This window comes from Helianthus annuus, chromosome 16 (genome assembly GCF_002127325.2).
Source record: "Helianthus annuus cultivar XRQ/B chromosome 16, HanXRQr2.0-SUNRISE, whole genome shotgun sequence".
NCBI lineage: Eukaryota > Viridiplantae > Streptophyta > Magnoliopsida > Asterales > Asteraceae > Helianthus > Helianthus annuus.
In genome coordinates, this window is record NC_035448.2 from 103148690 (window position 1) to 103159618 (window position 10929).

Genomic DNA, 10929 nt, shown 5'->3' on the forward strand with positions numbered 1-10929 from the left:
AATGAACACTAGTATGGGTTATTTTTGGGTGAATCTTATGTGTTAAAATGTGTTATGTGATGTAAACATGTGAATGCGATAATATGTTAAGTATTAACTTGATAGTGGGAAATTTAGACTATGCATGTATACTTGTGCGTTTTATGCGGTAGAAATGGTAAAATCGCATTAAATGTGTAACTTATTTGTCGTGCATGAAATTGGATACATATAAGTTATTTTATATATGCATGCCTTAAAAATGACAACATAAATAAGTTAACAAGATTATGTGTGTTACAGTGTTAATTTATGTGTACGTTTATGTATATATATTACAACGCGCAAATCATAGATATATTACGTATAAACGGGAGTGTTAATGGATTCACATGATAACGGTCACCAATAAACTCATTCAAGTCGCAAAATCGTATATATATATATATATATATATTAATGTGCCAACAGGGTGGGGTTCGGCTACAAAGTCTATTTTTCCTACAAAGTGTACAAAGTCATAAAACACCACAATTTCAGCCATAAAACACACTTAAAACCCACAAATAACATAGTGAAGATCACTAGAACACAATATCCAAACCCTAGCAGTCCTTAAAAACTTCAAACGCATCATCTTAGAACTATGAATATAAAACACAACATGATAATCAACATAAAACACACTAATATTTGTCATTCGATAATCAAAGCCTTATCATCCAAAACACCAGACAAAACCCATAAATATGATGTTTTAGTAATCTTCACTGTGTTGATTATGGGTTTTGAGTGTTTTATGGCTGAAATTGTGGTATTTTATGACTTTGTACACTTTGTAGGAAAAATGGACTTTGTAGCTAACTCCCACCCTGTGCCAACATAATCAAAAACAACATAATCAAAAACGATATCTTTTCGACAAAATCTCAAAGTTATGTGAAAATTCTAAGAAACGGAGAAACTTAGGATTTTTGTGATATATTTAATTATAAATCGTTCCTACGTATAATAGGACTTGTAGAAATCAATCTATGGGATTGCGCTACTTAAAATATGAACCCAAAAGTGAGTGTCACTAAACCCCCTCTCTTACTGATTTGTATATGTTTTAGGGGTAGAACACGCCAATAAAAGGGTTTAATAATGTTTTTGGATTAAAACATACCTTTTAGTATAAATAATATATATTTTCGTTGAAAATATATGGAGTATGATAAATCATACTTTTCGAGGTAAAACGTTTTTGATGAATATATGTTTGGAGGAGAAGTTGGGTTGGTACGGTGTTTCTGAAGAAAAACCGACCGTGATGTTGGAACGAATATTGATTGGTCTCAGGAGAGTAAGTAACAGCATAGGCTTACATTTCAGTGGGGATTTCAGGGGATTCGTACAACATCGTATATTAAATTTGTCATATTAGTAGGATATATATATTGTACATGAGGCAGACATCATATATGGTCTCAATATGGTCCCTGCGCCAATGATGTCGTTTAATCGATTAAGTATTGCACGCGATGAATTGTTGGTAGATCTGTCGGGTTGACAACCCCATCATGACCGGTCGCCCCATGTCGAGTCAAACGACGAATTTAGATTCTGGTTATTGTCTAGCATTGATTATCCCTGCATGGTAAATATATAGTTCGTATTGTCTAGCTAACATACGAGTCTGAAAGTTGACGCTATGAATTTAATATACAAAACTTGGGAAAATTCCTTAATGTCGGGTTTTTGAACTTACGACGGATGACCCATGGATTTTATTAAGGAAGTAAATGGACTTTCTAAAAATATTATATGGATGTTTTACAACAAACACATAATTAGAAAGTTTTCCTTTGGATCAAATTGTTTAAATTTGAATATGTGAACTCACCTTCCTTTGTGTTGACACTTGATTTTAACGTGTTCTACAGGTACTTGAGTTCGACTTCGGGAATTATGGCGTATCTTGTGGTTGTTGTTGCATGTTTTGTAACTTAATAATGTTGGACTAACTTTTACAACTTTTTGAGATGAATGTAATAAGATCCATGAGGATCAAAACAACTTAACTATGTCGTGGTTGTATCATGTTTTAAAACGTAATGTTTAAAGCTTATGTTTTAAATAAGATAATATGTCCAACAATTTAATGCATCGATCATCAAGATATAAATGGGAACCAACTTCCGTCTCCACTACGTTTTATATTCCGCTGCGACGTTTTTGGGGTGTGACACTTCTCCTCCTCCTCTTCTCCTCCTCTGCTATTTCAAAGAACAACAAACCCTAGAATTTTCCTCCTCCCAGCCCAACAGACACCACATCTCCCGTCCACCACCACATCTCCGATTGAGCCGCCAACAACCACCTGCTGCGTCCACCCTACACAATAAATAACCCTGAAGAAGAATCGAGGTTGCAATATCACCCCCTTCTTAACGGAATGCTGAAGAAGAATCGAGGTTGCAATTGTTTCTTCAGATGCAATAAATAACCCTTTTCTTCTCAAACACTACAACCCGAATTAGACTCCGGTGAGATCCAAATCCGACCACGTGACTTGTTCACACAATTCAACACCACCGCTGAGAACTTTAGCAAGGCTCCAACTATGGTCTTCCGGATCGACACTGATGCTCATCTCTACGACGATCCTGACGACGTCAGCATCTCTCCTCTTCTCGACAGCAAAATCGACCAACTCATCATCATGTCCCCCTCCGGTACGTATCTCTCACTCAATTCGTTTATAAAAACATATGTCTGGTGATTATTGTTAGAAATTAGGGGTTAGTTGGACTTTTGCTAGTGTTAAACTTGAAGGAGATGAAATTAGGGTTTGTATGATAGGTGTGTAAAAGGAAAGGATGGTGGAAGTTAAAAAACAAACAGTCTTCTTCTTGTAGAGTGCAGAGGTTTGGTCCACCTCTTCAGCTGCAGATGTCTGCCGGTGTGATCCGCAGACTACAGACGTTTTACCTCTGAAAAAACAAACAGCACCATACTCTCAAAGCATACAATGGATAGAAAAAAACAAGGGCGATGGCAAGAAAAAAGTTGCGGGTTCCAGTTCGAAGGCGAGGGGGCGCGGCTCGCAAAGTAGACGAGGCGGATCGAGTGGTTCAAGTGTGCCATTTCAATCACCACATGGTAATTTTTCCCTACACTCTCAACCTCCATACTTTTATGCCCAAAAAACACAACCGGATTTTTACAACACCCAACCCCAACCGAATTATCCACCACATTTTTTTTCATTACTACAAGGTCCCACGATGGTTGCACCAGGTGTGTACGAGTATCCTACGGAAGCCCAAAATGATTTTGACCCGTTTGCTTATCGGAGTCCACTCAATCTCCAATATATAATGTTAAACACATGCTTCCAATATACGATGATGACGAAGATGAAGAATTTGTAGCCGAGACTCAAGACTTAGATGAAGACGAAAATGAAGAAGCCGAAGAAGAGGAAGAACTTGAAGTCGAAGAAGAAGCCGAATATGAACCGAAAGGAAAGGGGGTAAGGCGGATCCACAAAGATGGACAAAGAAACAAGAAGAGCCATTAGCAATGGCGTATGTGCATTGTAGTCTAAACAAGAAAAAAGGCAATCAACAAAAATCGGATGGTTTTTGGAAAAAGTTATCGCATATTACAATTTGACCATTGGAGGAAGTTCACAGACCGTTCATCAAATCCATCCAAAATGGAAAGCTATGCAAGGGAAGTTGAACTTATTCAACAGCTTTTGGCATTAAGCGGTATAATTTTTTACGTTTACATACTTTTTATTTTTTTACCTTTATATATGGTTATTTTTTACCTTAATATAATTTATATTTTTATTATAGGATTGTTTACGTCCTAGCGGGAGTGATGATGCTCTTGTTATGAAACAAGCGCTAAAAGATTACCAAAAAAACATACGTGTAGCTTTCCTCATATTGAGGCGTGGGAGGTGGTTAGAAAGCATGAGAAATGGTCCCCGGTACCATTGTTGGGTGAGGAGAGTAGTAGTTCGGGGCAAAAAAGAAAGTCATCAGATTTGGGTAACTACCAAGCGGGTACACCGAATACCGAATTCACTAGTGATATACCCGACATAAACGTAGAGTCCTCTCCAAGTAGGAAAAAAAAGAAAGAGAAAAAAGATAAAGGACCCGCAACATCGACTAAAGATAGAGTCCTCTCCACAGGGGCTTCGTACGAAGGCACATAATGTCTATAAATATGGGTCTTGGGTTCTTAGAAATAGCAACTTTTGGTGAGACGAAGCGAAGCTCTGCCAAAATTATCCCGGGTCTGTAACTTTGCAATTATCAATGAGAAGCGATCTTAATGGTATATGCATGGTTCTTATGTCGATCACTAGCATGGAATCCGCACATAGCTTGTAGATAACCGAATTGGTCGGAGCGCATATTGAAGGCGATTACGGTCCTCACAAGTGGTATCAGAGCTTGGAGGCCAGATTTGTGACAAAGGATCATCATTACCGGAGATATCTACTTGATTTAACCGTTTCAAATCAAATTTCATCTTACTTCTACTCATTCTTCTAGTTTTTGAACTTTTGAAACATTTTGAGACTTTGAACCTCAAATTCACGTTGAATCCACGGATAGATTCAGCTGAATTTGTAATATACTGTGCGAAACACATCATTAAATAATCCTATAAAGTTTCAGACCTAAATTCAATCTAAATCTCTCAAAATCAGCAAAAAAACATGAAAAACATAACAACTTTTCTCGCAGCTTAGCCTCATACGAAGGCAGCTTCGTACGAACCCAGTGTTCTTGTTGTGATTTTTGAAGAAATTTCAATTTTAAGAAGCTACTGTTCTAGCTTCGTATGAAGACACGAGGGCTTCGTATGAACTCTCAGTGTATTTGTCTAATTAGTGTATTTCTTGTCTTCGCACGAAGGCAAGAATCTAGCTTGGTACAAGCACATTGTTCTTGATATTTTCATTCAAAAAATTGTCTAAGTGTTTGAATTTCTCAAGTACTTTCAATCATGTCTGACGAATTCTTGAACCCGTTTTATGATGCTTTCACTACATCAGCACCAGCATCTACATCTACATCCAACCCGAAGAACGTGTCAAGTGTCATCTTTGAGACACTAAACGTAGACAATGTGTTTGGTAACTAGCAAAAGCCACCTAAGCTAATGAATATTGAGGAATACAATCGATGGGCACCGAGGTTCATCAAATCAACTGGCTAAAGGCTTACGCGTACGAGAGTTGCAAATATTTGGAGATCGGGTATCCTATACCAGTCACACCATAAGGAGAAAGAATTCCATTCACAGCGTTGCAAAAACAAAATCAGGAGAATTTTTGCTGCCGCACAACGTGGGATAGCTCTTATTCACCAATCGGTTCATGATGACATCATATCTTTGCTTAGATATGATAATACAACTAAAGGGCTGTGGGAGTCGTTAAAAAAGAAGTTTACTTGTGGTGACGAGATTGTTAAAAAAAGGAAATCGTTGTTGAAAGAAGAGTTTGGTTATTTTAGTTGTATGAAAGGTGAAGGTGTGAAGCAAACGATTGAACGTTTTGTCACTTGAAGGTTGAGCTAGATAGGTTCGGTATTCAAAAGACAGATGAAGAGGTGAACGAGAAGCTAATTGATGCACTTCTATAGATGAGGATGACTGAAAGTATTATGTGTTGATACTGAAAAGCAATACGAATTTGAGCACAGTCAGTCTGGACACCTTGATCGAAAAGTTAGACGGACACGAACTGGATATCAGAAAGCAAAACAAGTCGAATACCTCTAACTACCAACAAAATGTAAATACCTACTACAGAGATAGTCTTTTGTCACCGAATGTTCAGTCACTGAAGATAGGGACAGCCTTCAGTGCCGGTAGTTCAACCGAGACACCAAGCAGTGGTTCTAGCAGTGGATCGTCAGGGAGTAGCGAATTTGGTTATCAAATTTCTAACTTAACTCCACAATCACAGGCTACACCAAGTGTTCAACAGAATCAAAGTAATTCCAACACCAATGTAGTACAATGCAACATAGCCGTAAATCTTAGCAATGCACTGAGTCTAAGTGCAGAAAGGGCTAAACAACAAATGGTGTTCCTCGCATCTGTTCTCGAGAGTTACGAACGTTTAGTTGCTGGCAAGATAGGCAAATTGATGACAAAAGAGGACTATGGTCAAATTGACCCTGAAGATATGGAACTAATTGATATACGCAGGTGCATGGCTAATGTAATTCTTCATGCTCAGAAGTTTATGAAGATTACGGGCCGCAATGTGTGGGTGATCTGAGTACCAAATTGGGTTTTGACAAGTTGAAGGTCACCTGTTTCAAATGCAAACAAAAGGGGCATTTCATACGTGAATGCCAAAACCAAAGTGTGAATGACAGTGTTAACCCATTCAGTGAGGATTACTACAAGAAAGAGATTTACCACCACAATCTGGAACAACCTCCGAAAGTCAACCGTCCGCAGATCGAAGAGGGGTCATCATCTAAAGACAAAACTAGGGCATTGATTGTCATGCAGGAAGATGAGGGGTTTGATTGGAGCAAGTATATTCCTGATGAGGGTCCGAGCGCATTAGTTACTAAGTGGGTGTATAACCGAGAAGAAGATATTGCTCGAAAGAAGCTTGGTGAGATTGAAATGATCTATAAAGATGCAAAGGAGTACAATAGATGGGATGAGGAGAGACAGTGCTACCTGGATCAAGAGGGAAATATAGCAACTGATCCAGCAACAATCGCCTTTGATGCACTAGTAAAAACGATTCCAACTGTCAAAGAAGAATACAAAGAGGTACTCGCTGCTATGAGAAAAGAGAAAGCTGAGAAAGAGGCGAAGTTAAATGCTGCTAAGAATGGTCCAGAGATCATTGACGTGAAGCAGGAGCTGACATCAGAAAACCTGAGAAAGACGGCGGATAATGCTTTAATGGCCAAACAAAATGAGGTAGAATCTTCAACCGTGTCTGTCGAGTCATAAAACTAGGTTAGGTCTTCAAATGAAAATGTGCAAAATGGTAAGTCCATTGATGAGAAGTGCAGGCATTGCATAAAAATGTGCAAAATATGTACTAAAAAAGAAAATGGTTTGAAATCCAAGACTGATGAACTCACCCAAATAGAAAAAGTTTTGAAAGAAGCAAATCAAAAAATTGATTCGTTTAAAGATGAACTGGTTCTAAAAAACAAATTAATCAAAGTGTCTAAAGATAAAATTGATCTTTTGGAAGAAAATATAAGAAAGGGTGAATCAGAAATTGAAAGATTTCGAAAAACGAATGAAACGCTCATTTTCGAATCTGGATCAATTAATGAAGCATATGATAAACTTAAAAGAGTTGTTTCTGAGGCAGAAGATCGTGATTATCAAAGAAGAGAATTAAACAATAAACTGCAAAACACTCTTAAGGAAACAGAAAAATCAATAAACATGTTTCTTGATGAAATTGCAAAATTAAAACTTCAACTTGAAGAGGCTAAAATTGAAAATGGGCGTATCAATCTGAAGCTGAAAAGCTACTATTCGTCCAGCTTTGTTCTTGATTATGTGATTCCAAAACCGATTGGAAAGAACAAAGACGGAAAAGATGTTTATAGCAATAGAAGCGGTATTGGTTACAACCGAGTTCCACCACCCGTAAATGGTGATTTCTATAGAAGTAACTTGGGGGTGGATAAAGATTTGAACACTAAAACTAAAACTGAAATTGACAAGTTACCAGAAAACCTTGATGTCACGTTTTAGAAATCTTCTAATGAAGAAAAACTAAATTCAGAGTTGGTTAACAATGTGATAAATGATGTCTTAAAAAGTGAAAGTGACAATCCAAGTGAATGTTTTGAAGATGACGAGTGTTTTATGAATAATTACATTCCCAAATCCAAAAACAACTTAGATGACGAATCTACTCTGGTGATGTACCAGATGAATGGATCTGATAAATTGTATTTGGATCAAGATTTTCCGATTCAAAACGTTAATTTGGATAAAATTGAGAAGGTTTTCAAGTTGGTTGAAGTTGATGTGTCAGAAGTTCAAAAGTTGTCAACTTCGAAAGGATTTTTGAAGGCTAAAACTTATTACACCAAACCTAAACCACAATTTCAAAATAGAAAACAAACTGGTGGTAATGGGCGTTGGGGTGGTAAGTTGAATCATAAACAAAGTTTTCAGAAGTCAAACTATGTGAAGAAAACTGAATTTGTTAAAAGTTCAAATTCTTTCGGTGATCAAGAGTCCGAAATTTTCAAGAAATCAAACGAGGAGTTCTTTGATAAGAAAGCAACACAAAAATAGTTTGAGGGCACATGTCGGGTTCTCGATAACCGAACTTGTTTCAAGTGTAATGAGATTGGTCACATAGCACGAAAGTGTACCAACTCTAGGCCAAAAACTATTATTGTTGAGAACAAACGGAAACCTAACGATGTGAAAGGAAAGGCTCACATGTTTGTTGAAAAACCAGTAAAACAAGTTTTCAAAACTAGAGAAACTGGTAAAACTTTCAAGACAAATGTTCAAAACCAACAAACATGGAAGTCAAAATTTCAAGCTAAAACATCGTTTGCTGAAAATCGAAACAATCTCCATCTACCTCACAAGTCAAGAAGAATGTTCCGAAGATTTCTGTGACTGAAACTAGAAAGAGACAAACTTCTCCAACCGTTATGGTAGGAAAGTATGTACCTAAAGTTTCAGGTGGTGATAAAAACAAACAAACTTCTTCGACCCCACAGGTCAAGAAGTATGTCCCAAAATCTTTTCAACCGAATGTTCCAAAACCTGATGTTTTTGAAAAGGTTGAGGTTGAAACAGAGAATGTTTTGGAAGTTAATTATAAGAATTTCCCTGTTCTTTCCACAATTCGTCTCAATGTTAAGCTACCCGAGTCAAAAGAGGCTTGGATTGCTTCATTCAACTGATCAAATCTGATGCGTGCAGGAGCTCCCGAGATCAATCTCAAAGTGGATAATGGATAGTGGAGCGTCCAGGCACATGACAGGGATGCTCGCCCTGCTGTATGATATTCGAGCGATAAAAGGTAGTTATGTTGGTTTTGCAGGAAATCAGGGAGAAAGGATAATTGGGGAAGGAACTTTGTCGAACGGAAATGTGTCTTTTGAGAACGTAAACTACATTTCCGAATTGGAAAACAATATGTTGAGTATCTCGCAGATCTGTGACAAGAAGTTTATTGCACACTTTAATGACCAAGAATGCCTGATACTTAAACCGGGATTTATCATCTCTGAAGAGTGGGTTCTGATGAGGGCAACGAGAGAGAACGATCTTTATGTTCTTGATATGAGCATCGCGACTACTACAGATAACAAACCGCAGTGCTTTGTATCTAAGGACACTGAAAAGGGATCGATATTGTGGCACCGTAAAATGGCCCATATCCATTTACGGAAAATGAATCATCTTGTGTATAATAATCTGGTTGAGGGTGTCAACTTAAAGAATATCCAGCTGGGCGATGAGTGCATTAGCTACAAGAAGGGGAAACAAACCAAAAAGTCGCATCTGAGGAAACTCTTAAACTCGATCAAGAAGCCGCTTGAGAGACTTCACATGGATCTCTTTGGTCCTGTGAATGTGAAGAGCATAGTAGGAGATCTGTATTGTCTGGTGGTAACGAATGATTACTCGAGATTTTCTTAGGTACTGTTTCTGGAGACTAAAGATGAAGTTTTCACAAGTTTGATGAAGTTGTTCAAGAAGCTGGAGACTCATTACAAAACTCCGATTAGACGAATCAGAAGAGATAATGGTACAGAATTCAAAAACAACAAGATGGCAGAATTTTGTGACGAAAAAGGTATCTTACACGAGTTCAGTGCTCTGTATATTCCACAACAGAATGGAGTAGCAAAACGAATGAATCGGACATTGATTGAGGCTGCTCATACTATGTTGGCAGATTCAAAGCTCCCTGTGAGCTTCTGGAGTGAAGCAGTATCCTCTGCGTGTTACACCCTGACTCAAGTGTTGACTGTCAAGCCGCACAATAAAACATGTTTTGAGTTGCTGATGAACCAGAAGCCAAATCTGAAGTACCTTGAACTGTTTGGTTCACCGTGCACAGTTATAGATCCATATGGCAAATTCGGGTCAAAGATTTTGGAGGGATACTTCATTGGATATGCTCTTCCACTCCGACGGGTATTTGTACCAACTCTTAAACGAATCATTGAAGCTCAACATGTTGAGTTCCAGGGGTATTCTATGCCTGTTCAAAAACCTGGTGTTGTGTGGATGTTCGACTACGATGGGTTGTGGGATTCATTCGACCTTCCAGAGGAACCATCAGATGATGAATTGGTAAAGTTGTTTTAGTAACATCGGTCTTACTCACAACAATAAGCGCCAAGACTGATGGTTGTTACTGAAGATCATCCAGGAGGTGCAAATGATTCGGGAGTAGGCCCTAGTAATACTCAGCATGATTTTCAAACTAAGACAACAGAAACAGTTGCTCCAGCAGAAAATGCTCCAGCCACAGTGGTTGACAACGCAAATGATTCTGATTCAGAAAGCCCCACATTTGATTAGGGAGATACTGACTCTAAGGGGGAGTAGATCGAGCTTGATATTGAGTCAAACGAGGTCATTCAAGATGTAGAGCAGAATGTCACAAACCTAGAGAACGAGGTGATAGTTTCTGATGAGGTGATGCCATAAACACTTTCCTATCACCCAGAAAAGTTTATCATAGGAGAGCTTCAATCTGGTGTTCGAACCAGACGCCAAATTGATCAGGGCCTTTCATGATTTTACAAAAAGATTTTTCTTTCAAGTGTTTTATCTCGCAGGTTGAACCAAAGACTTACAAAGAAGCCCTGACGGAAGAATCGTGGGTGAAAGCGATGCAAGAAGAACTTGGTCAATTTTAGAAGCTAGGGGTGTGGATGTTAGTCGATTTACCCG